Source organism: Lonchura striata, chromosome 2 (assembly GCF_046129695.1).
Source record: "Lonchura striata isolate bLonStr1 chromosome 2, bLonStr1.mat, whole genome shotgun sequence".
NCBI classification, from domain to species: domain Eukaryota; kingdom Metazoa; phylum Chordata; class Aves; order Passeriformes; family Estrildidae; genus Lonchura; species Lonchura striata.
This window is the reverse complement of record NC_134604.1, coordinates 89,908,022-89,935,772: the sequence shown is the minus strand read 5'-3', so window position 1 is coordinate 89,935,772 and position 27,751 is coordinate 89,908,022. Positions and strand designations below refer to the sequence as shown.

Sequence of the window (27,751 nt, the reverse complement as noted above, 5' to 3'; positions counted from 1 at the left end):
GTCTCCTGAAATCTGTAACTGATCTGTTCTGCCTCCAAGTATTTCTTCTTTCCCTTGGATCACAGTGTCTTCCTTAAGTGCTCATATTTCCAAGGCACAGCTTCTCGAACTGTGCTTTGCACCCACAGACAGCCACAGCCTGTCATAGTCCTAAGGTTAGGGAAATATCTCTGCCCTCTTAACAAAAAGCCTGATTACAAGTTTGACAGCAGTGGTGCTGACCAAAAGATTTGAGATGCTGTGCAACTGGAGAACCTCACATATAGTATTGAAGGAACCAGAGAAGCAAGCTTACCTGGGTGGGTCAGTGGAAGGACTTGAGGCAGCATTAGGGGAAATGGTGGTGGTAGCAGGGAAGCTGCTGATGGCTGAACTGTGGCTGAGAATCTGTTTCAGAATGACAGATGTAAGAAATTCCTGAAAACCTTTAATAACACTATGGTAGCAGTAAATTGGTACCAGGCACCATGCAAATGCCAGGAGCTCCTCACAGAGCTCATTTCCCAGGTGATTTTTCTGTTTGCCACAATTGCGCATGAATTACTGTGAACTCTTAGGATGAATTGACCCTATTCCCTGCTGTTCCAAGGAATGCCATCAGCATACCTGCACTGCCTTCAGGAAAAGCAGTAACTTTTGTGGAACTAGTCCTGTTTATAACTGCTAAAGATTGGCCAGAAATGTATAAAAACATATATTTATGGTCTAAGGAAAGTCAAAGGTGTTTGTTTTCCTTTTTTCCCTCATCTCTGCTTCTTTAGAGTGCTTTAGTTGTATTCAGACACATATTGTGAGTGCAGAACAAGTAAAGGGTTTTCTATTTGTTTATTTATTTTAAGGCATTTATTTTGTATCCATTATTGAAAAACAGATCTGAAGTTAATCTATACACCTTCTCCTAGGAATTATATTCTTCACAGGTCATTTGCACTACAAAAGGCTCTAGTCCTTACAATGCAGGCACTTCTTACGGTTATGATATTTTTCATATTCAATATGGATAAACCAGTTAAAATTAAATGACAGTTATTAAAAATATTAACACATTTCTAGACACAGTAGCAATAAAAATGTGTGAAAAAAAAATCATTTTTAGGCGCCATTGTCTGTTGGTTCTGCAAGATGAAAAGCATACCAAAAATGTCAAAGTCTTCTTAGAGGCATTTAATTAGAGCAATTTTGCATCATGCTGTTGTTACTGTGTGTGACTCACCAGCACAAAGTACAACACGCCATTTAGATCCTTGTGAAGTTTGGCAAGTATTTGTTACGAGTTTTTAATTTTACAAATTACTTTCCTGAGTAAAGAAATAGGAAAGTGTTCTTAATGGAGGTTATGGAACCTCTTCTACCAGTTTACCACATTATGATATTATGCAGGTTTCTGCTTTCCATGGATCTGTCTGACACTAATCCTGACATATTTTGGGCCTGTTCCAAGATTGCTCCTGTGACAAACACTATACAAGTAAAAAAATTCACCCTTCTTTAAGTAGTGTCTACTTCCCTAAATTTAGGACAATTTCAGTCCAACATAAAGGCTTACATTTCATATTTCACTGTTTTCTTAGCCAAGAAATCGCACTAACAACTGATGAGATATAGGAAAATTGTAACACCGGGCTTCACTGACACTAAAAATTATAGAAACAAGGATCATTTCAATTTGTCTGTAGTTCCACTGAGGTAGGTCAAGAAGATACTTTCAACACAAAACAAGTAAATCCTCAGAAGTCAGTCAACACTTTTCCCTCCAGCACAACTGTTCATTGGAATGGATTTTTATATTTTTATTCCCATATTGCTGCAAATTAACACTAAAGCAGCATCACTTTGGTTCCCTCACTTTGATCATAAAAAGTTATTTATGAGTTTGAGAGTGAAAATTGAGTCTCTACCATGTGGTGCTCAGCCACTCCACACCTTATGAAACACACAGCATCTCCCTGTGAACCTCTCTTAGATTATTTCTGTGTTACTTTAATCTCACTCAGCCTGTTGAAAAAAAGATTTTACAGTGAGAAACTTTTCCATGTTCTTACATGGTGCAGTGGAATGTCTCAGCAGACCTGAGGGACAGAATTTCTCTGTTGTTTAAATTGATGCATCTCTACCACGTTCAGATTCAGCTGTAGCTCAGGAGGGTTCCACACTCCTTCCTGTGAAGGGACAACACTTATTTTTATGTCATAAGTAGCAAGCACTAAAAACATCAGCATCCATGATGCTGATGGCTTATGCCATCTTGGACATATAAGTCCAGAGAAAGAGGGAAGAACAGAGAAGGGAAGGAGGCTAAAGATAGCTATCTTTTTCCTGTAGAGATCGCATGGGATATAGGATAAAGATTGTACATCTGAGCAATCACATTTCCACAGCAATCCTTTCTCTCTAGTTAACTCTCTAACATTCACTTCTTTAAAGCATACCTGTAATGGAAAGCTGGAAGACTGTGCTGTAAGATGTCACATAGTGGAGATCACAGCAGCTCAGGAATGTGCAGTGATGAACTGACTGGCAGGATTTACCAGGCTGGGAACCATGGTCTTGTGCTGCTGCCTAGACCACTGTCAGGTATCCACCTGGGATATCTCTCAGCAGGGCATCGTTTACACAGGATGGATATTCTCAAGCCACATTGAGAATTCAGTCGCTTCCTTTATCTTCCCCCACTGTCCTGTATTATTGCATCTACAAAGAGATTTCACAACCACACACTTCTTCCCCTGTTCATATTCCACATGCTACTTTTTGGCATCCCTGCTAGCTCTACTTTTAAGAGTCTTTTAGTGCTCGTAATTCTTCGTTCCAGTTGAGAGTGAGAAAAGATGCCTGACTGAGAGCAGGTGGAGCAATAGCCTGTTGATATTCTTCATATGATGGAAGGTGACTGGTAATTCACACATGTAGAAAAAATTTTAAAAACACATAAAGAAATTTCTAGTGTTATTAAGCTTTAAAGATTTGGCTTTCAGCTGGGCTGAATTTGAGGTTTAAATCAATTGAGTTATTAGGGATTTCTGGAGTGTGTGAGTAGCTTCTAAGCAGTAATAGAAGATCTCTACAGCTTCCCTTCTTCCTACCTATAAAGAATGTGTATTTTTGGTAACTCTGGTTAATGATTAATGAGACCAATTTCTCAAACATAGCTCATGTAATTATCTTTGCAGTGGTTCAATTTGCATGCCAATTACCAAATTCCAAAGTGAAGATGCACTTGAAGGGTTCTCCATTTTTTTTTTAATTCCAATGACCTCACTGGTCCAGTAAAATCTATTACCTCTGTGTAAACCTAACTTGGCTTATATGCTTAGACTATCACTATTATAATAATATTATTACTATATATGTTACTTATATCATATGCTTATTTCAACATGAGTAATTTTCTTTTACCAAAAATTTCCTCTCAAACTTCCATTTTCCTTTGTTTTAGTTCACAAATGGGGACTCTCTGTGTTCCTGAGATAAGTTCTGAAGTGGGTTCACCAGAATTAGCACTACTATCTGGTCACTACACCTTGGTAACTGAATTATCAGATCTGAGGCCATATGGCAAACCTCTTGTTGCTAGTAGCACTTTGCTCCTTCAGTGTCTGCAAGTCTCAAATCATGCAATGGAGGAATTAAAGGGGCGAGGGTGATCAGCGGATTGACTCAGATGCTGAGAGCTGGGAGCAGATGCTTGACCTTGTGCCTGCCACCAGCGCATGAGGACAAGGACTCACACAGCCTCAGAATGCCTCCTCACACCCCAGCCAGTGCAGGACTCAATTTCCATTTTAATTACACAATCATTTATCAGTACTTACCCATAATAAGCAAATAAAGTCCTTCATCTCCATTTAGCAGTGGATAATTCACACATGTCTGCTAGCACTAATATTGTCTTTTCCAGGGACCATACTTAAAGGTTTTTACTCAAGTTCCAACTTGGTTCCCACATTGACGTATTTCCTGTGAAAACAAAAAAGGAAAGTAGTGAGTCTAAGGCAATCAGAGTCTGCTAGTATTGTCCCAAATCACCATTAAAGAAATTTTTTTTCCTCCTAAGGTAGTTTCTTTTTCATCTTTGTTTTAATATCTGCTCTTAAGGCTATGGTCTTCTGCTGTTACAGTTTTCAAAGCCACCTTTTAGTCAGCTTATTATTTTTACAGACAGATTGTCTGCTTGGGTATTTTCAACATGTGCTATTTTTATGCAGTCCTGGTTTTGCCAGATCAGTGTACTGATTTCCACCCATGGAGCTGGAATGTCCGAATATCATTGCACTCACATAAGATTGAATTAATCCCACTTACTTAATCTTTTAGTCTAGGACATATAAACACTATCATTTGAGAACTATTGGTATAATTTCAAATTTCAAATGTATCTGAGTTAGTTTAAATTTAATTAGCTAGCACATCAGTATATTCTTAGGTTTTAATATCACTAACACCGTAGACCAAAAAGTTTTTCACAGGGACTGTGCACAGGGCTGCAGATAGACACAAACTCTAAAGTCCGTGTTCTGCAATTTCTTATGCTTGAAAATTGACACTGGATAGATCATGTTCACTTATTTGTGATGAGTTTTTTTGCCTAACTGCTCCTTTTTGATGTTCTCTTTTATTTTCATCTATCCTTAAAATGTTGACTATTCCACAAAGGTTGTTTTATTTTATTTATCAGAAAAAATCCAGACCATCTTAGGTTTAAGAGTACAGGGATTTTTGTCAAAATTTGATAGCAAATTCCCTATATCATGGACTAGAATAAAAAAAAAATAAACTGGAATCCTGCAAAGTCACCTATGTTGCCACCCTAACTATTCATGTTAAGAACGCTTAAAGCTCTAATCTTCTTAACAGAGAAAAGATCTTCCTATATTACTCTAAAACAATCTTATGAAGATTATAAAATTATGCTTATCTTATTATTTTAAAATATATTATTGCTATGTTATTTGACTGCTATTCCTCCCAATTATTTTCCTCAAGTTATTACTAAAAAGCATAATGCATTTGATGGTATTGAGGACTGAGAGAAATATTCTTCCTTTTTTTTCCACAATCTGTTTAAAGCCTGAAAGGTATTAACACTATAATGAAAGTTATACAGATGGATTTCCAAAGACTTCAACAAAAAAAGACTAAGTCACCCATGATTGATCAAAAGGATAAGTGGATTTTCCCTATTAAATCTTGAAAGACAAAAGCTTGATATTCAGTATCTAACTGAAGCATCGATTTTAAGGGAACAATTTTCCTACTCTTAGACTGGTGAAATACTCTAAACCTGTTGACTAGACTGATGAAAATTCTAAATCAATATGATGCAACTATTTTTTATATTTGGCATTAGTCTTCCTGTAACATGTAGCTATTATCAGAGTGAAATAAAAGCAATATCTTTTCATTAAATGGATGCCCTCTTCAGCTCACACCAAGATTTTTTACTCATCACCTGCTCTTGTGGAACTTTCATAGATCATCATCATTGTGTAAGGAAGTACATACTTAAGTATTTTAAGATGTTTCAAGTATAGGAAATATTCTAATTTTGGATAATTTTCTTCTAATCTTTTTAAAAAAATTCTTGCTATAAAGTAATGACATTTTCAGAACCACACACAATACTGTACTAACACAACCAGAGGATAAAAAAATTTGCCTTTGTTCCATAAGGTAAAACTTCTGAATTGAGTTCAGATTATATTAAACTTTTTTGATACTGTGCCATATTGCAAGAATGACTAATCTGCTCTGTGCTTTCTCTTCAGCCTGGAATATTGTTTTGCTAATTCTAAAAAATCATGGCTAGTTGCCACAGATTTTGTCAGCTAAGTCAGAGCCTCTAATCTTGTTGTTGGGGAAGATTTTATTTAGTAGCACTTTAATTTGCAATTTGATTTAAAAGGAGTGTCTCTTTTTTTAGAGCATTTTGGTTATGATCATGGAAGAGTGAATGATTTTCTATTTTTTGTCTTTTTTGAGCTTTCAGAAACTGAGGGAATAGAAAGCTCATCCTAGTTCAGACAATTTAAGGGCAGGACTGACTCAATACAAACCTTTTAAAAACCTGCATGCTGAGTAATCTGTTGACTGGGCAACAATCATGAGTTTGTTTATGAGTTAGGAGAGTCAGAGAGAGAAAGAGAGAGAGACATATGGGATTTGGGTTTTCTACTGTATTAGGAAATGTTAAAATGTGGATGGAAAAGGCTGCTATAGCACTGGCAAGAAAAATAGCAAATATGGCATAGGCCACGGAGGTGGCTGGATGTTGGATCTGTAAGATTGGCATCATTTTAGAGATGGCTCTTTATAAAAGAGATTTCCTGACAGAGCTTCTGGAGAGGTTTCAGGCCCTAGACATATAAGTGAAGGCAACAACAGGCCTCAAAAAAAAATTTGGGATGTGGTAGAAAGCTGAGATGATTTGCAGATACCTGGCACCTGAAAAGAAATTCTGTTTAAAAGAAAGGGGAACACTGACATCACACATCTTTCAAGAAAACACCTGGCTATGTACAAGAGAAGTCAACCACTGGAGCAGTCTCATTCTGATAATGAAAAGAAACCCAAAAAAACAGTGGCCTGATAAAATGGGATAGCAAGAATCATAGAATCATGGAATATCCTGAGTTGAAAGAAACCCACAAAAATCATTAAATCAAATTCCTGACCCTGCACAGCAGTATCCCCAAAGATCACATGCTGTGCCTGAGGGCATTGTCCAAATGCTTCTGGAACTCTGTCAGGCTTGATGCCAACATCACTTCTCTGGGCAGCCTGTTCCAGTGCCCAGCCATCCTCTGGGTGAAGAAACTTTTCCTAATATCCAACTTAAATCTTTCCTAATTCAGCTTCATGATGTTCCCTTGGTCCTGTCACTGGTCACCAGAGAGAAGAGATCGGTGTCTGCTCCTGCACTGCCCCTCATGAGGAGCCTGTAGACTGTGATAAAGTCTGCCCTCAGTCTCCTCTTCTCCAGGTTGAACAAATCAAGTGTCCTCATCTGCTCCATGTATGGCTTCTCCTCAAGGCCCTCCACCATTCTTGTGGTTTACTTTGGACACTCTCCAATAGTTCAATGTCTTCTTTTAATTATGGTGCCCAAAACTGCCCCCTGCACCAGAGGTGAGGCCGCCCCAGCTCAGAGCAGAGCAGGACAATCCCCTCCCTTGCCCAGCTGGCCATGCTGTGCCTGATGCCCCCAGGACAGGGTTGGCCCTCCTGGCTGCCAGGGCACTGCTGGGCCATGTTCAACTTGCCATCAACCAGGACCTCCAGGTCCCTTTCCTCAGTGCTGCTCTGCAGCCTCTCACTCCCCAGTCTGTACATCCAGGGATGTCCCGTCCCAGGTGCAGAATCTGGCAATTGCCCATATAAAACTTTACACAACTAGAGACTTCCCATCTCTCTAGTTTGTCTGGATATCTCTGCAGGGTCTATGCTTTGAACAGAGATGAAGCAAAAACCAGTCTTCAGTGAACAGACAATGAGATGATAAAATCCTTCAGAGATGGTGTCCAGGAACAATAGGAGTGTGCTCCAGAGAGCAGAGATAGCCAAAGGCAGGATGCAGTGTCAGAAGAAAAATGAGAAAAAAATAATACCAAAGAGAAAGAGACGTGTCTGTTGCTAGTGCCAGAGCATCAGCAGAGCCTCATTACTGAGAGGAGTGAGAAGGCATGTTATGAAAGAGAACCAAACAGTGCTTGAAGAGCAAGCTGATTTAAGGAGATAAAGACTACTGGTTGCTCTTTACATCAGAGCAGGCAGCCAGGTTCTTGCCATAGAAAACAAACTGTTTAATGTGATGAGGAAACCTAGTTTGAGAATAAAAAAAATGGGATTATTCCTGTCACAAAAAAAAACCAGATGAAAAAGATTAAAGAGTTTTAAAAGCAATAACATACTTCTTGATGATTATACTATATTCAAACATAGACCAGTACACTACCTATTCATGAAGTTTGACATTACTTTTCCAAAAGGTTATTGTCAGAGTCAGGTAATTGTTAGAGAAAGCTGAGAGTCTCAGATAACTTCTACTCCCTGCAAAACACCACAACCACTCAAAACTGTCTATATGCTGTGATCATATGGCTTTATATAAAAGCTTCAGCTGAAAATTAAGGAGTATACATAAACATGCATATTCTATCTGGGAACTCAGTTTGTACTTGGTGGAAACAACTGAAATGTTTTATGCTTGCGAGGATACTGAAATTCTTGGAAAGGTTATGAAACCAGACATTGCAGGAAAAGTGAGAAAATGTAGGAAAGGCAGGGTTAACTGGAGTGAAAGCATTCTTACGTTCAGAAAAGAGAAATGAGGGAGTTGGTTGTGCTGCATACCCATTAAGTAGCTGATAGAATGAATTGTACTGTGGCAGCAAGAATAAAATGAAATCTTTTCTTATAAAGATTACCCCTAAGAAGGATGATAAGAGCAGTATTACAGACTTTTCAGAGCTGGATATGGATCTAGCTAATAATGAGAGAAATACACACAAGAAATGATGGAGATGGGGGCGGGAGAGAAAGAGAGAGAGAGAGAGAGAGAAAATGTCAGCTTCTCAAATACATGCTGGAGGGTTTAAAAACCCCACCAAAAAATGCCAAACCACACAAATTACCAAACATGGTAAGACCCAGACATCTGGGATATTATATTTAGCAAAAATTTTGACAAATACTCAGCAAAACAGTGATGCTATTTTAGATTTGGATTACATGAGCAGCAAAAAACAGAGTAAATTCTCATAGAAAATAATCCTGGATTGGGTAGATGTGACAGATTTTGACTTTTTTAACTGAGAGGTTGAAACATTAGGAGAAAATACTGCATGACTTTCTAGGTGTAAATGTAAAGGAACAGAGAAAGCTAGTTTGCAAAGTTAATAGGAGTTAAACTCAGAGTTCTTATTAGGTATGGGTAGAACTGCTTTGGGTCCAGAGTGCAGTACTCTGGATTTCTACTAAGAAGGATGAAATAGTAAAGAAGAAATACAGTTCCCCTGGAAAAATATAGAAGAGAAATGGGTTAGTGAGGAAATAGTATTTTTCTAGTTAAAATGTACAGAAAAGGAAACATAAATGAAGCTGAGGTGGGACTTGAAAAGAAAATTAAAATTAATTGCCATAAGTAAGAGAATATGGAACAAACTTCAGGCATTCACTTTTGCATTAAGTATCTTCTGTAAAGCAATTTTGGAGGCCAAGACTCTGAGCCAGATGGTCCCTTCAAACTCTCCCTCTCCTTTCCACTCAATTTCTACACTTTCTGTCTGACAACACGAGGAGTAAAATAGTGGAAAATTAATTCTAACATTAGCTAGATTTTGTCTCTGTGCCTGGCCCCATTAAGTCAGCCTGCAGACTTGAATGTACCAACCTAGAATAATGTTGCTAGCAGCATTGCCAGGAAATACTCTCCCATTTAGGGCCACAGGGTTCATTCTGATGCTAATGAATCTACTCAATATTCAGCAGAATTGTCTGCATGATACCAACAGCTCAGGTGTACAGCCAAGCAGATGCATGGCTGTTACCATCCCTCTCCTTATGACAGATTGAAAAAGTCCACCCATGATGGTCAAAAGGCACATTTGAGATGCTTCTGAGTACAGAAAAGTTTCACAAAGCTTAGTTCTATATCTTTTCCTCTTTGGGATGCACAGTATCTGTCAATGAAATGCACAATCCCTGTTTGTGTGTCTACCAAGTAGTGTCCATCCTCGTGATACCAATCAGCTGAGGGTCTTGCCCAGCTGCTGCCATTCTAAAAAGGAATAGCTTCTTACCAACACACAATTCAGCACAGTATATACCAAGATTTTCTCTGTAACAATTTACAGAGAGACTTTTAAAAGTTAGCAGTTTTGAGGTCTCTCACAGGATATTGAAACCAGGCATAATTCTCTTTTATTTGTGATTTAGAATTAGCAAGTGTTCAGAAACATCCTGATTTCACTTTTGATTGACAAAAGGACTGTGCATGTTCCCCTGAAATATGCACATTTTATCTGTTACTCATCAACTGGGAAACCACTCCCTACAGCTACTGTAAATTTATGCATGTATATATTACTTGTTCTTACAGTTGCTGTGATCAGGAGCGTAACATCGATTTTCTGGAATTAATACTGTTTCCACATACAATCTGGATGTACCATATGGTCATAATCCTCTTCATTAGTAGACAAGGCCATAGCTGCTAGAATAGATTTATTTCAAGCACTCTTCTGTATTTCACCAAAGATACGATGATGCTCAGTAAGGTGGGTACTTTTCAGAGAGCTTTCAGTGAAATTAGTTTTAGGTGAGATAGGATTTTTTAAGTGAACACAGGCCTCATATAGTCCCAAAACACACTAGGAGAAGTTTAATGAAAAATATAGGTGGTAATTGAGGAAATGTCTTATTCTGCCTTGGAGAGTTTAAGGAAACACATTCAAATTAAAAACCCCCTCCCCCCTGCCTCTATTTTTGTAGAGTCAGTGAGTTTCCTGACTGTACTGGTGAATCCATTACTTTAATTATTATGCCTATTTAAACATATGTTAGCCAACAACCTCTTGTAAAACTGTAGTTCAAAAGCTGCTGTTCTGTTGTGTGATTTATCCTCAACACAAACTCTAAAACTAAAACTGCATTTTGAGCTGTAATGTAATCAGACAGCACAGATCAGCAAGATCATCTTCATTAGGGACTATATCCTAGATTAGTCTCATCTGTGGAAGAACTGGTCATGACTGACATTTACAAGTGAATAAAAGTATTATCTGGATAACAGAGCAAATAAAAATAAAAACATTATGCTCTCCTTGTGCCTAGACACACAACAAACAAATTTGGGATAAAAAGTCACTAACATTTTAAAAAATTGATTGACTTGCTTTAGGGAAGAGTTGCAGTGACAATCTCTCCAGACAAAGAATATCACCTCAGCTGAAATCTGCCACCGCCATACAAATTGGATAAGAAATGAGACTATATATGGCAGAAAACACTCCCAATAAGTGGAATTGTTTATACTGCCCTTTGACCTTTATATTTGCCTTGGAGAAACTGAACTGAACAACTTTGAGCAAGTGCACTCACTGCAAACTATTTTCCACTGTTTTACATAGCTTTATTTAGCAGTTTATTTTAATACATTATCATTATAATAACTTTCATTTCTGGACTGTCTCAGAGGCAATGGATAATGATGTACTATGATGCCAAAAGTCATGCCTTAATGTTGACAGCTGATGTTTCCAATATATTGCTTCCCAGAACACTTATCCAGTTATTCAAATCTCCTGGGTCAAGGTTTTCTCTGTTAGCATATGTATCTCACTTATTCTCAGATTCCTTCCTCCTCTAGGAAATTGAATTTTATTAATAATATTTTACAGGATTCTGTGAGCTTCTATTTTAACTCACAGTTGATAATGCTTAGAGTAGAAATGTTTGGGAAAAAAAAAATACCCCACCCTTAATAATTCCCCTCCATGTTTTGTCAACCATTGTATGCAAATGAAATCTTTCCATGTTTGAAAATTTGGGATTAATTCTAATAATAATCCCTGGTGTAGTACTGTAACAATCTCTTTGGTTTTTATTCTTTACAAGATATGAAGAAAAGTTTTCAGGAGAAAAATTTAGCATATTTCATATGTCTCCACACTTGTACATGACTCACAATGTCAGGAGGAAAATGCTTTCTGTTCTCTCATACTATTGAGCAGTGTGAATTTTCTGATTTATTTTCCTCATACCACTGAATAGTGTATATTGAAACCAAAAAGCATTGGTGTTTTGAAACACAGAATTTTGAATGTATGAATTCTGTACATGTTTGCTTGCCATCAAATCCAGGTTTGCTTACAAAGGTTTGGTATTATTCATGTCTGGGATTCTGCACTAGAATAGTTATTTCATATTAAGTATAAATTTCTGAATGGCCCTTTCCTGCAAACTTCTTGCTGCTGAAGCCAGCTGAATTAATCTTAAGCACAGCAGAACCTTCTGTAATGCCGTATCAAGAATTTGCCACAGTGACATTCCTGATTCTTTCCGACAGTTGAATGACACACAGCATTGCTAATTCACAAAGTAATGCTGGGCACTTTTATGCAATGTGACTTTTCATCTTCCCCACAACTGCTTGCTCACATTTTTTTTTTCATATTAAATTACTCATATGCATAACTGATATAATCTCTTTTCTGCATTCACATGTGTCTACAAGATTTAGTTATTATCCTGTCTGGAATTAAATCTGGACTCCGCTCTTACAATTAAACAATTATTCTTGCATTTTATATCTCCCTACATTAGGTGCAAAGGAACACATTATCAAAATTGCTCTAGCCTAAATTAAGGGAGCTTTCCTAATTTCCATTCCACTACCCTTATATTCTGGATGAAAGATGGATGTCTTGGTCTGCATCCAAATGAAACAGTGGTGGCAATTACTGGCAGGTGCATATATATTTATTAAAGTTTTCCCTTAACTTGATTTTCTGAAGGTAAAGTTTTAGCCATGTTTAGAACATGGTGCAATATCTATTTTTGTCCTTCTTTACTAAGCATGGGATCTGGGACCTCCCTGGTGACTAATCTTTAAACACTCACTCACAACACTTGTGGTGCAGCTTATTGGACAGCAGAGCAGGTGCATGATTCGTTTGATACTCTGAAGAATGCTGAACCTTGGAGAGAAGGTTTGCAGCCACATCTGAGTGGAAATTTGTGACACTTGAGACTTCACACTTTGAAGGTTTGCCTAGCTTTCAAGGCAGGTCCATTTCCATTATATTTGTATGATGTGTTTGTGTGCCTCCTAGATGTTACAGTGATTAATGACAGATTAATGACAGAAGTTAGTCCAGAAGCATCATGTTCTAAGTGAATCTTGTGGAAAAAATGGCATTGTATTAGAAAGGTCTGGTTCAGGCAAATTGCTTCAAAGAGCCCTGTTTGACCAAACAAGGGTCAGAAGATATCAAGCCATCAGTAGACACCTAAATATGAAATGAAAAGGGGATGGATTTAGACCATTCTATATGAACTTCTTGTAAATCAGACACAGACACAGAGTGCTCACACAGATTGCCTTGCTGCTTTTCAATGACAGCATACTGACATAAATCATAGTGTGTGCTTTCAGCAGCCTCCAGCCTGCAGGGGAAGTATCTTCCAGGTACCTCCACAGCAGCCATTTGTGACAAGTGATGCATCAATTTTAAATTCCTTGCTCTTTGGGAGAATCTGGCACATGGAAAATTGTAGTGCCCCTGACTGCAGAGCAGTGGGCTTGGTGCTGTGGGAGAGGGTCTTGTGTGTAGACTGGAGGGTCTCTGTGGTAGTGGAATATAGGCTTGACTATATCCATCAACGTACTCTGGGACTAAGGAGCATTTTCCATCTCTCTTTCCATTTCTACCATGAAAGAAGAGTCCTGGTGACCTGTCAGGACAAACTCCTCATGTCCAACCTTTCTTCATACACCTACCACTCCTTTTAAGGGGAATATTTTAAAATGGATGTTTCCATTAGCTTCTTAGTCAATTCTGGCCCCACAGTGAGTGAGACAATGCTTAAGTTTTGTCTAATCAAGGTTTAAATTGAGGTTTTACAATGTACATTACTGTAATGTATCCCTAATGCATTCATATTGATGGTTTCTTTTAGTTAATAATTCTAATCCATCCACCCATTTGCAGGAAAAAAAGCCAACAGAATCTAATCCAAGACCTAAAATATCTGGTCACAGTGGAGAAGCAAAGGACTCTGACCCCACCTGATAAATTCTTTAATAACTGGGCATTAGGAGTCCCAGCAAAGCATACTCCAGCTGCACCATATTGCTCTCTGATGCTAACCCCAGAGTTGCTGCCTTGTCTGTATTGGCTGCCTTAGCATTTGTACTTGACAGGGATTTCTGACTGACTGAAAATCAGCTATTGCATGGATCCCACAGATGGGTTAGTAAAGCCAAAGTATTTTCTTTCTTTTAGTTTCTATTAATCCCACCAAGGCTGTGTGTGACATCTGCAGTTGCAGATGAGATACTTTTTAGTGGTTACTATATTTTCACTGTTGGCACCAGTCCCTACTGTGCTGCCACATGTAACTTTTCAGTGGCTCCCTCTGTACAGTGTGGGGTTTATCAAAGGCAAAGCCATGCTGTCATGAATGAATGATGTCCTCATGGCACATGGCACTCTGTAATTTATTTTGGTTCTCTATTAGTAACTCCTCTAAAGAGATTTTTGTAATGTTCTGTATTTGTATAATAGGTTTCTCATGGCAGTTTTGAACACATGTAGTCAATTTAATTGATTATGCCTCTATTAAAAATAGTAATACGGCAGTGACAGTCTTGACAGCTCATCTGTAAACAACAGAAGCTATTTAAACCCAGCACTATAATGTTAATTAGTAAAACATTATTTGTGGCTGCATATGAATCTCTTGAGTGAAATCCTCATACTTTCACTACAGGATGTACTGAGGGAATGGGCATGAAGTTCTCCTTTAGAAATCCTCCAAGCATAAGGAGCACCTTTGCAAGGCAGGAGCCTGTGGCAGAGGAGCTTTGTTGATTTTGTTTTGTTGGCTGGTAGCCTTATGCTTGTGGAAGCACAGGCTGGTGATTTCTGCAGCATATGCCCCATCCAAGCATTGGCCTCTCACTTTGGCCATTTCCTACCCCAAGTACCAGTCAAGAGCCAAAGGGCAGGAATACTGGCACTTCCATTTCTGTTGAAATGCCACATTTTCCCTTTACATTATGGTGATATTTCTGGGCCAAATAAACCAATTTTATATGGGAGATTTGACTGGGATGTAGCACAAAGCAGTATGTTGTAACAGTAAAATTCAAGCATTATCCCTGCAGCTCTCTCAGGTGCAGTATCATTCTTTTGAAGTAGAAAAGATGCTACAAAAAAGAAAGGGCAGGACTGTGAACAGCTTTAATTTGACAGCTCCCTTGTCACCACTGGAACAACAATGATTTATACTGGCTGAGAGTGTAGGCCACTGAATTCTTTCTTGCATAACTAACAAAAGATTTCCCTCTTAATCTAATTGCTTCTTCCCTCTTAACTCTCCCTTTGCTCTAGAGCTTCTGCATTGAGTGGGTTTTAAGGCTTATTGCAGATAAAATGCAAGTGCACAGACAAGCAAAGCTGATGTCAAGTAGGAGCAAGCACTCCTGGAAAGCTACAGCCTTGTTTCCTGAACATAAGCTAAGGGACCAGCCACGCTTTTGGGCCCAAGCCTCAGAGGTGCTCATTATCTGTAAAATCCACTGAAACATGACAGTCAACACTGAAACATGATAGTCAATAGTAACTTTCAGGATTTAGCCTTTATATCCAAAATAGCTGTTTGAGCCTTCTTTTTCCCCCAAGATACCTTTGAGTATGGAATAAAAACATAGTTCAGTGACATTCTCTAAATTACCAATTTTCTATTTAATTTTGGTTCTTTGAAAATATTTTTGACATAATTCCTGTGCATGTTTTATCTGAACTAAAGGACAATCCTCATATCTAAAGGAAATTTCCCTCAACCTCTGCTGTGGTGTACTGATTGATACTATAATATGGATCAATACTTCAATTACCAGTACAGTATGAAGTGATAAGCGGTTTTCTCATTATGTTTAACATTTCTCTTCCTTTTGAATACTATGGAGCTGTCACATTACTATTAAAGTCACCAGTTATGATATATATTTCTGTAGATGCATTCTTGGGTTTTTGGTCACATACACAAGCCAGAATAATCCATCAAAATTAAATTAATTTTTTTTTTTTTTTTTTTTTTTTTTTTAGAATTTGGACCTTATCTTAGTTCTTTTGACTTATTAATTTAAAAGCATCAGAAAATTTATCACAGATCACCACTATGACATACTGTTACACCTAAATCCACTTTAGCCATCACAGGGATCATTTGTCCATTAATGGCTGACAGCAATGAGTGTGCATCCGGCACTTGCAATTTCTGCTTGCTTCTCACTTTCACCAATGACTTCACTCTGAACATTTCAACAGTGTAGAATTATTCAGTGTAAAAAACACTTTCCAATACTTGTCCAGCAGTTGCTGCAGTCTATCATCACAGCATATGTGAACTATTGCATTTTAAAATGTTTATAGACACAAGTGGTCTAAATTTCTGCTTTCCAAGAGGTGCCTAAACAACAGTGACACTTTGTGTCTTAAAATCCTTGTGGTTGCAACAAATATCCAAAATGCAGTGTACGTTTGGTATTATACCTATTGGTTTAACCATTTTGCTGAGACATGCCAAGAACTCTAATGGTTCTTATTTCTTTCATTTCTTAGAAGCAAAACTATTCTTTGTAACATTCAACTTTTACCATATTTAACTGAATAACTGACAGTATATTTTTTCGTTGATTTGTTGTTTTTTGTTTTGCCAATGGGCTCTCACTGCTATAATGCATGAGGTACACATTGACAGGGCAAAGAGTATTTTTTCTTCATCCATCTAGATGCTTTACTCAATACAACATTCATTTAACCTTATATGTTACCCACATTTTGCCACTTAGATTTTTATTTATTTTTTAACACTTTGCCCCCACCCTTCCACTTTAGGGCCCTGTCACCTTTAATTACCCAGCTCATCTGTCAAAGGGCTGCAGTTTCTACTTTTTAAGTCAAAAGCTTGCCAAAACTTTTCCTGAGAGCATGTGCATTGCAAACAAAGCCAGTATTTTATATAAACAGTTGTGGCAGAGGTGTTCCTTGAAGGTTGCTGCCCAAGCAGTGGAGCAGTTGATCAGACCATTGGCCAGGGCTGGCTGCACTGAGGTGAAGGTTTTCAAAAGTGCCCTAGAGCTGGACAGTCAGATCTCAATTAAAGTTAATGTTTGGGGCACATATTTACTTTGTTTTTCTCTTTTGAAACTCTAGTCTACCTGATGTATTTAGCCAAAGTTAATTTTGAAGGCTTCTGTACACATAAATAATATCAGCATATTTTTAATGGGTGCTCTTAAATGAATTTTTAAGGATGATAACAATATTTATTTTTGTACATTCAGCCCCATCAGTGGAGGGTGCTATATTTCCTCCCTGCTCTGCATTACTCCTGCGTGTCACTCAGGAAAGCTATGTCTGTCCTTGCTGGTATTTCATGTTCCTGTGTCAGAAGGATTTCTCCTCTCCTCTCCTCTCCTCTCCTCTCCTCTCCTCTCCTCTCCTCTCCTCTCCTCTCCTCTCCTCTCCTCTCCTCTCCTCTCCTCTCCTCTCCTCTCCTCTCCTCTCCTCTCCTCTCCTCTCCTCTCCTCTCCTCTCCTCTCCTCTCCTCTCCTCTCCTCTCCTCTCCTCTCCTCTCCTCTCCTCTCCTCTCCTCCCCCTGCTTAGTCTCACATTTGCTCCCCAAAACATTTGACGTGCCACCAGGCTTGTGTGGTGCCAGGAAGACATTCAATGCAGTGGGTAGTTTTTTACAATATCAAAAAGACTACTGTGTGCTCCAACAGACAATGGGCCACCAGGACAGCTGAGGCTGGCATGACAATTAGGGTCACCTCCCTGCAGCTGCCTGCCCTCTACTGTGGCATAAAAGAGCTACTAGTCAGGATCTCTATGCTCTAAGCTTGAAGTTTTCAAAAGCTGACTGACAAGCAGAGAAAGTGGGACAGGTAATATGTGTTGGTATTCTCAACAACTGAGAAATCTGGATACAATTGAGGGGCTGGAGCCCAAAGAAAACCAGCAACAGTTAAAGAGGGAAAACAAGCCCATAACTGCCTTGCTTCTCTATTTAGTTGAGCCCATTTCCACAGCACACAGGAAGATCTTCTTGGGTTTCTGTGTGCTCCCTGGCAGGTGGGCAGGTGGTGAGAGAGGCTTTGCTGAATTCCCCTGAGAAGGGGGAAGAGAACAGGAAGAGATAGGGAAACCCTGAATAATCTCATACACAGCTGCCCATGCCCAGGGGCACAGCTTTGTGTGCTGTTGCCCATATGCACAGGTTTTGCAATGCTAAGCTGCTTGTCTGGTGTGTCAGGTTTAGCAGAAAGCTGATTTGGATCCCAGAATCACTGTGTAGGTCTTCTGGCTGAGGAGAAGCTGGGAAGGGAGAAACTGTAAGGGATGATTTAGTCCAGATTAAGCTGCAGGCAGTGTGAGCAAAGTATTTCTCCCATTCACATTCAAAATCTTATTTCTTTGACTCGCAAGTCTTTACTTCTCTATCTCCCGAATGGAATAAAACTTCATTTATTACCTATCTCTGAAAAAGTGAGGTCTGTATGCGAAACTGATTCATGCAGGACATCATTCCTGTGAGGACAGCTAATCTGTACAGCAGGCAGGGTGGTCTGGGAGGGGTCTGTCATCCTGCCTGGATTGCACGTTTGAGCCTTACACTCTGCATTTGCCATTGCATCATGGTATTATTCATACAAGGCAGTAATCCTCCTTAGAGCATAATTATGCACAGTCTGCTGAGCTCCCAAAACATAATTACCTCTCTATGGGGCTGGGTTATGTTCACAGGCTAAGCCAGGGCATGACTCTGCCTTTCAGGGCCTGGGTGCTACACACTCTCCCAAGAATGTTTTTTTCTGTTCTTTCTTGGCAGGTAAATGGGAGGAGTGAAAAATAAGCATTTTCTTGACACAGGCATCAGCTGTACCAAGATGACTGTGGTGCAGAGCTGAATAATGTGATCTTCTGCCCCTTACAGGCTCAATAAACTGCAAAAAAGGTGTCATGGTTTAAAACACAGAAAAAAAGACGCCTACATAGATTTCACTGGCCTCATCAAGTTGAGAAATGGGGCTTGGGCTTTTCCAGAGAACTCAGACAGCCTTCACTTTCCGGGATATGGTGTGTAAAGCACTGACTTCAGGGCCTAAGAAAAGGCTTTTGGTGAATCTTATTGAGGCAATCTAAAAGGTGTCTGAAAAATAACAGGGATTCTCATCACTTGTTTTGTGGTAAATTTTCTCTCCTGCTGCTTATCTGTACCCCTGAACTCCGTCCATTATATTTAGCTAATATAATGGGGATATCTATCAAGTTTCCAAAAGGACACAGGGAATTGTGAAGGGTTTTTGCCAATATTTTCTAATAATTTGTCCTTCTGTGCATACACCATTCTTGGATATGGCCAGGAAAACCCAGGGTTTCCAGGGAGATCTGAGCTCTGCTGAGTGCCATATATTACAGTAGGCTCAAAAAGAGTAAATTTCTATAGAACATTTTAGATACAGGAACAGGCAAATTGCCACACTAACACATTCTTTGTCTCTGAAGGGAGGCAAGGGAAATATTCATACAGCCTTTCATGAGCTTCCTATTCTGCATCATTGTATATGCCTTTCAGTCAAGAAAATCTTCTTGGTATTGGATCTTAGATGCTCACCTCTTGTTCCTCAGCAGGGAAGAGCAGGCTCTGCTGGATGCATCCAGGGCTGTTTTAAGGCCATTTTCTCCCAGCAGATTAGCCAAAAGTCTTATCAGTTGCTTGACTGCTTTGGAGATGCAGATTTGTGATACCATTATACCTAGAGATGAGAGAACACCCTAGGCAGGGCTGAGTTGAGGAAGGCAGCTACCTCTTGTTATTCTGATTGCTTCAGATGATGAAGAGGGCTTCACTTGGTTTAGGGGAAGAAGACTTTTTTGGCAATAATTAGAGCATGAGTTTTTGCCCCTCCACAAGACTGCTATAGATCAACATCTCATTAACACAAAGTTGGACTTTTACATTTCACCTGTGCTGGGAGGAAAAGGATAACTGTAGAAGAAAATCCCCACCTTTTTGCTCTATATATTTTTGTTTCTTTTTTTCACCCTATATTACAATCTCTGCTGTGAAAGATCTGTTTTGGTAGTCAAAGTGTGACTTACACATCTGGACTCTGATTATGGCAGTTTTCACTGCTATTTTAAAGGGTAACAATTAAAAGAATGGTTAATTCCATATGAAAAAACGACCCAAAGCAGAATTTGATCCTCAGTGTATATACTCACCTTGGAAACACACAATGCCTTAATATAAAATTAATCAACACCTCCCTCCTATTTTCACATAGCCAACAGATGTTTGATGCATCATTACATGCTTCAGCCACAGTGTAAACTCTTGACATCACACATTTTTTGTTTGACTCCTCCTTTAATTGGATTGATGAGGAACTTTTTCTGCTCCCACCAGTCCAGATCAATTGAATGCAGTAATAAGTCTCTGTGCTGCTCCATGTGTTCCTATGCCTCCACCTGGTTGCCAGGCAGATTTCCTGATACCATTGGAGATACTCAGGATGACTTGGAGGGATGCTCCTTGTTCCAGTATTTGAGAGGTAGTAGGATTCAGCTTTGCAAGCTCCAAACAATAAATATTGGGATTTTTTATTGGGAAAGGGGAGGTATATAGAATTCTTTTAGTTTTTTCCCATGTGCCTAAGTGCGTGAGAAACTCATAGCCTTCATCATTTTTGCTCGGAAGGAAGATTCTCCAGAAGGTGTTAAGCTCCACAGGAAATGAGTACTTCACAGATAAAGCAGTGGCTGCTGGCTCTCCTGGTGGAGCACTTCTGTGTTATACACCTGCATGTTCCCCAGTGCACAGCAGAAATGACTGGTCTTCAAGGCCCCCTCCCAAAAGTCAGAATGAATATGGTCTCCCAGCCTTGCACATTTCTCCTCCTTCAACCACCATTCCTACAATTTTTCTTGATGCCTTGAGTTTTAGCTTTCATACTTTCCAGATTCTGTACCGCATTAATATATAACTCTGTACTTAATATAAACTGTTAGCAAGTTCTCACAATTTATTTAGACATAACAATCCTTTTCCAGCCCAAGAACCAGGGACACATTGCAGCTTCAGACCCAATAAGTACAAACAACAGCAAACTGTGGAGAGCAATCTGGGAGGATGGGACTTCATAACCTGAAGCTGTAATTGGAAAATTAACCCCAGTATGTAAATGGACCAAAACTTGTAAAAGTGTGAAAACTCGTGACCCATCATCTTGGGTGTAGCCTTGGCCAGGCTCTTGTACTGCCCAAGGTGTATCCTTTGAAGTCCTTTTTAATAAATACCTGCTTTATTCCTTTAACACTGTCTTACCTCTTTTCTAGGTAGCCTCTCAAGGCATCACTCTTCCTCCAGACAGCTGTGGCCAAACTGAGGACAGGGCAATTTTCTGCTGCTACATTCTAAGGCTGTGCATAAAAACTGTGGTTAAAATGAAATAATACTTGAAATGGAAAATTTTTCAGGTCCTGTGTTTTAAAAGTTCACAAAGCTCCAACTTTGAAGCAGCTCAACCAAAACCTATTTTTTTTTTTTTTTTTAGTTTTTGCTCCAGAAACATCTTTTGAGCAGTCCTGACAGCTTTCAGAAACAAAAGAGCTTTCCAAGAGAATTTTAAAGATTTTTTCCAGAAACACTTTTGCCTTTGTATTTGAAAGAGGCTTTGGCAGCACTGTAAAACATCATTGCTTCTCTTCACACCCTCTTCTCTTTGTCAATCATCTGAATTTACGCTGAATTTAAAGTTTATCACATAAAATACTGAAGACCTTAAAATCATTCCTTCTAAACTGGTAATTTTTGTATGGAAAATCTGGCAGCAAGACTATGTGAAATTGCCTCAAACAAATGAATAGCTTGAAGAATGATGAAATTACAAATGTAAATATGTTAAAGAGCAAGCACTTTCCCTATTGTAGTTTCTACAAGAGACTTTTTGTTCTTTTGCTACGAGGAATACAATTGGTAGGCATTCTGAAAGAAACTGCTGCTGGGCAACTCCACATGGTTTTTTAAAAAAATGGATTTTGCTGTAAAAAATATGATTGAAACATCCATGTGAAAGCAAGAACAGAATTCCCAAATTATTTTTGTTTGGAGACAATATCAACAATAGTAACTGCACAAACTAATTTAGAAATCACAAGGGTCAACATTATGTATGTATGAGAAGGCCAAAAGAAGCAATGCAATCGTAGCATGAGTGGTGTATTACTAATTTGCAATATATTGGTTAGAAAGCCTATCTTACAGCCTGATAAGGAAAACACACCTCTTCTAGCAACAAGTCAGTCCTTCCTTATTTGCTTTCCTTCCTATAAGTATGGAACATTCATCTATACAGTCTTTATCAAGTATACATTTAGCAGAACTTTAAAGTCCTTTACAACAACAAATGATTCATGGAGAAGTTACAGTTAACTAGGTCTGTGAAACAGACATTCAAGATATGGCATGGAAAATGTAGTAAGTGTGTACACACCCTCAAACCAGCAATATGTTAATATTTCTATTTTAGTGTTTACAGATATTCCCACAACTTTGAACAGTTTTGTGTTACCGTATTTGTTTGTTGAATGAGCACTGTATTAATTATATGACCATACAATTATTGAATAAAATTATGTATGCAGAATTAATGCAGAATTAATAAAACTCACATTCTTTTAGTGATTACTAAGATAAAATAAGAATATTGCATCAAAAGATATGTATTTGACAAATAAAAAAAAATTAATTAATTTGACCAGAATTTGCTTTACTGCACGCTCACAGTAAGAAAACAGGAAATATATTGAGACAAGCACTCTGGGGCCGGATTCATCTGGTTGTATGCAGATGCTAGGAATTTATATTCTTTTTATTGTGTGAAGAAATTGAAAAAAAAATTTGGGGATATGATTAATCCTTTTTAAAGATAGTAATGTGAAATATATGCATGTAAAATAGATCATATTGATTTCACCCTAGAAATGCTTGCTTTAAATTCCATAGATGGAATTTGTTTCAAACATAAATATTGGTTAGATAAGAAGATTCTCACCCTTTTAACTCTTGTGTATTGCTGAAGAATAGAAAAGATGAAATCCTGCCCTCTTTGAAGTCAAAGGCAAAAATCCTTTCATTTTATGAAAGCAAATATTTCATCCAAAATTAATAAAACTCCATCAAGAAACCCTTACTCACTACTATTTTTTTCCCTAATACTCTTCATACTTTCTTTAAAAGTGTTTTAGGATCAATACATGTATCTTCATTCTCTTTCTCTCTCTCTCTCTCAGGAATCTGCATCTTGGGCTTTTTTCAGAACTTGATTCTTGAAGCCTGATGACTTTTTGCTACCACATTTAAAGACTCTCTGTAACAGGGCCAGCCTGTGCACATTAGCTGTCTTCTGGGAGGGGAGAAGGGGTAGGCAGGAATAAGATTTGTAAAACAAATAAATTAATTCTGACATCTTCACTGAAGCCCATACTCTTGCACTGGTTACTGTTGATTTATTAGATATCTGAAGAAAGTGTCCCAATGCAGGACTAAATGCAGATTTTCTGGGACATTTCTTTTGAACCGCAGATTGAGATGTGCAGGAAGGTCTGGGTCCTCACTTCTCTAGAGCTGGCTGACCTCAGTCAACCACCTCACTACATAACATTCAACCCTGTGTCTCCTTCACAAACTTTATTTGCCATCAAAAAATAAAAATATTATTCTGTTAGCTGCTAATGTGAGGAATGCATTGCAAACCAACAGACAAGCAGGTTTTGGCATAAACCTGCTTTGCATACTCAGATGTGGCTGAGATAGCAAATCACAGTTGATCAACACTGTCCCACACCTGTATTTTGGTGTGCACATGGTGAATTTTTCAAGTAGCCTTTAGTGTTGTCTGGGGCAGCTTTGCTGTGTTGGAAAACACTACAGTGATTACTGATGGTGACTAGGCTGTCACAAAACAAAGGGAAGCTTAGCCCAGCTGTCCTGTGTTTCTGCAGTTTGTTCTTTCCCTTGCTGACCCCAGCTAAGCAAAAAGTGATGAAGGATTTGCATGGGGGAGGGTTTGCAGTGTTTTAATAAACCTTTTATTAAATGGTTTTATGTATGTGTCCCAGTTTTGTCTTTTTTAAATTAACAGCATTAAAGGCTGTAAATGACAAATTTCAGTATCATCTTTATTTCAGGAGATGCAATTTTTTTTTATGAAAATAATCTATTTTCCCAACAAACCTTACCATTTCAGACCACCACTAATCATCAAGACATCAAGTGTCATTTAGCAAGAGTGCTTTTTCAAACAACCTCAGAATCGTTATTACAATGTTAAGTGACAAATCAAAAACATTACTTGTAAGGAACCCTTGAGTACTGGGAACAGGCAGGAGTGAGCTGGTTACTGATCCTTCTGTTTCTGCTGCAGAGAGAGAAATCAGTTCCGAGGGAAGCAAACTGAGTGACTTGCCAGGAGACTGAGACACAAAAGGCATCATCAAGACCAAGTAATTAGAGAGTGTTCCAATATGCAGAATTACAGCCACCATTAATCAGCACCCATTGCTTTTAATTATCACTGGGCTTAAACACCATCCCCAAACAATGTCCCATTAAATGATTTTTCTGATTAAGCACATACCAATTAAGTAGAGTGCACTGTTTGGCACTTGAAAAATGGCACCATTTATGTACAAATCGAACACAGATAGAGTGCTTATCAGATCCCCATTAAGGAATCATTTGCTGACATCAGAATATTCTCCTACTGGCACTCTGCAGTGATATATGTATAAAAAACGAGAATTATCTGACTGAGATATTAAAGATGAGACAAAGCAGACTGTGTTTTTATTTCTCTTGTCACCTGCTATGGAACAAGATAATTTGCAAGGAGCTGGTATTCAGGGAGCCCTTTATGGCTCTTTCAGTTGATGAAACAGAGATTGAAAACACTAGATAATCACTTAGAGAGATGAGTTTGTGCAGAGCAATAGAACTTTTAGTTTTGATTGTTTAGTTTTAGGTATTTAGTAAAATTTTATCAGAAACCTGCAAGTAAGTTGAAGGTGCTTCTTAAAATGTTTTTAATTACTTCTTTTGCATTTCTAACAGGTACTTTTTAAAATAGCTGTAACAGCTAACCTGTTATTTTCATATTACATTAGTAATGGCTATAATAGGAGATAACAAGCTTTTCTCCTAAAAGAGGTATATTGATGCATAGTATCAGACTCTGCATGCAAAGACTGTTCAAGTTCCACATTATTTCCTAAAAAAACTCTTGGTGACATGAGTCAAATTTTGCACAAAACTGTTTACAAGAGGCTACAAGTTTCATTAAATGACTGTGAAATTTATTTATCTATGTGAAGGTACGTAAGGTGCAACTGGTATTATACCACCTGATTTCTTTACCAAAAATAGTCCCAAGTGTGTGTATGTATATGTATATGTATATGTATATGTATATGTATATGTATATGTATATGTATATGTATATGTACATGTATATGCATATGCATATGTATACTTTTATATATATATATGTCTGTGGCTAATTATATCACTGAGGAAATAATCAAAATCAAAGTTGACCTGCTTCCTAGATTTCTACATATATCTTATTCTGATCACCATTCAAAGTACTTTTTCATTCTTTGAGCTTTTGGATTGCTGAACAAACTATAATGTTAATGTTTTGTTATGTTGTGGTTTTCTTTTTTGGTAAATTCTCCAACAGACCTGCTTTCATTTAATTTTGGCTGTGGTCAATAGATTAGGAAAGGCAGTAATGTCACATTTCTGTGCAGATGTATCAGAGGAAGCCTTTGGCACAGAGTGCATTTGGCATTTTCTAAGGGGAGAATATTTGCACATATGCAAAATCTGGAGTTTAAGCAAATCTTCTGCAAGCTGCTTGTGTGTGTGGTTTTTTTCAAAAGAAGGAAACTGAGGGCATTACTAAATTTGGGCTCTCAGAGTGATATTTATATGTTAAAAAGAGTCCTCACTTTTTTTTTTCCCCTGAGTTACATTCTCATTTGGTGTCTTCTTCTAGTGAAAAGATGTAGATAAGTACAATTGTATTTTTTAATCCTCCATTCAGCCATTTTTTAGCTGCCCCATCACAGTGCAAACCACTGCTGTCTAATCACTATGCTTTAGAAGAGAAAAGCCTTGCACTGCCTAGAACAGAGTCCACCAGAAACCTTTAAAATGTCAAGTCTAAAAAATAATTGAACATCACTTTTTGGAATTTCCAAACGCAGCTCAGGTCTGTGTCTTTAAATCACTCCTTCCATATACCTTTGCCATTCCAGTGATTTTGGGAAGATATTTAATGGCTGAAGAAATGTGAGCAGAATATATAAGAAGAGGAAGAAATTAGACAAGTTTTACAAATCACATTGTACCCTGAAAACTTTCCAGTCTGGTTTCCTAGACTTGAAAGACTAAGATGGTTTAAGAAATAATTAGGATTTTTGTCTAAATTTCCTAATCTATCAAAACTTCTGAGTTGTAGCCATAATACCTTGAAAACACTATAATTGGAACTTAAGATCACAGGGCCTGACTCTGCCTTTGCAGCATGAAATACTCAGTGCAGACAGTGAATCTGTCACTGTGTAAAACTAGAGAAATTTAAGATATTGACAGTCTACTAACATAATGCAGTCAAAGTCATATGCAAAATATCTGCTTTTTGATTTACAGTTGCTATGGTAATGTACAGTATTCTTGGCCAAAGTCAAGTGGCGTGGAGTGGCATGCAATGCAGTGTGGCGATGTACTAGAATCTTGGAAATATTTTTAAATCTAGAAAAAAATGAAGAAATATTGAGCCATGGCAATATCTATCCCAGACTCACAGAATGAACCAGATTGGAAAATACTTCTGAGATCACTGAGTCTGACCTAACACCACTTTGTCAAATGGCCATGGTACTGAGTGCCACGTCCAATCTTTCCTTAAACACCTCCAGGGGTGACTCCACCACCTCTCTGGGCAGCTCAATCACCCTTTCTATGAAGAATTTCTTCCTGATGTCCAGCAAAATCCTCCCCTGGCACATCTCAAGACTTTGTCCTCTTGTCTTGTCACTTGTTGCCAGGAAGGAAAAGCTGACCCCCACTTGGCTGCAGCCTCCTTTCAGGCGGCTGTAGAGAATGAGAAGGTCCCCTCTGAGCCTCCTCCTCTCCAGGCTGGACAACCCCAGCTCCCTCAGCCACTCCCTAGAGGACTTTTGCTCCCTGCACCAGCCTTGTTGCCCTTGTCTGGACACATTTTAGCATGTGCAGAACATTCTTGAATTGTCCGTAACACCTCAGTACTCATAAGAATTGTTGCCAGTTAATCTGTCTACATGAAAACATTTTACTGCTGTTGGGTTTTAATACCACTGTTCCTATATTAAGAACTTAAAATGCATTCACAACTTTATGCCCATTCTTTGACCTTTAACAGCCTATCAAAATTTCTAGATTTTCAATAGGAACTGTAAAAGCTCAAATTTCTCTCAAATCCATGTTACACCTCTGCAAGACCCACTCAATATTAGTTATTACAATGTTAGAATGGTGTGAAACAGAGTTAATAGCCATTATCCAGGTTTGATTTAAATATCTTTTAAATTTGCTATGAATTCTAAAAAGAACAATTTAGTACCAGCTAAAATACCCTAGGAGAGTTGCAAAAGAGAAGAAAACCATTCTGACAAAGCAATTATATTGGCCTTATTCTAGCACACTATGATATAAAAACTAGCAATGAACCAAATCTAATTTTGTCCCCAAGAAGCTATCATTATTTATCAAGCATGTTTTGTGAACCATTTCAAAGATCAAACCAATAAATAATAAAAGATCATTTTCATTCTTATGTAGCAGAGAGTAGAACAACAGATATCTTACAATTCAGCATTTCTGCAGAAAAAATTACAGCAAACCAATATTTCTTCTA

At 38.2% G+C, this 27,751-nt stretch overlaps 1 long non-coding RNA gene across 1 annotated transcript in view; it reads right to left on the bottom strand.

Moving 5' to 3' along the window:
• Positions 1–3,923: 3,923 nt before the first annotated feature.
• Positions 3,924–27,751, bottom strand: part of LOC144248896 (uncharacterized) — a 39,610-nt gene continuing 15,782 nt past the window's right edge. The window contains exon 3 of the long non-coding RNA XR_013342080.1: positions 3,924–3,957. This is a non-coding gene — a long non-coding RNA (uncharacterized LOC144248896). The remainder of the gene's footprint in view (positions 3,958–27,751) is intronic.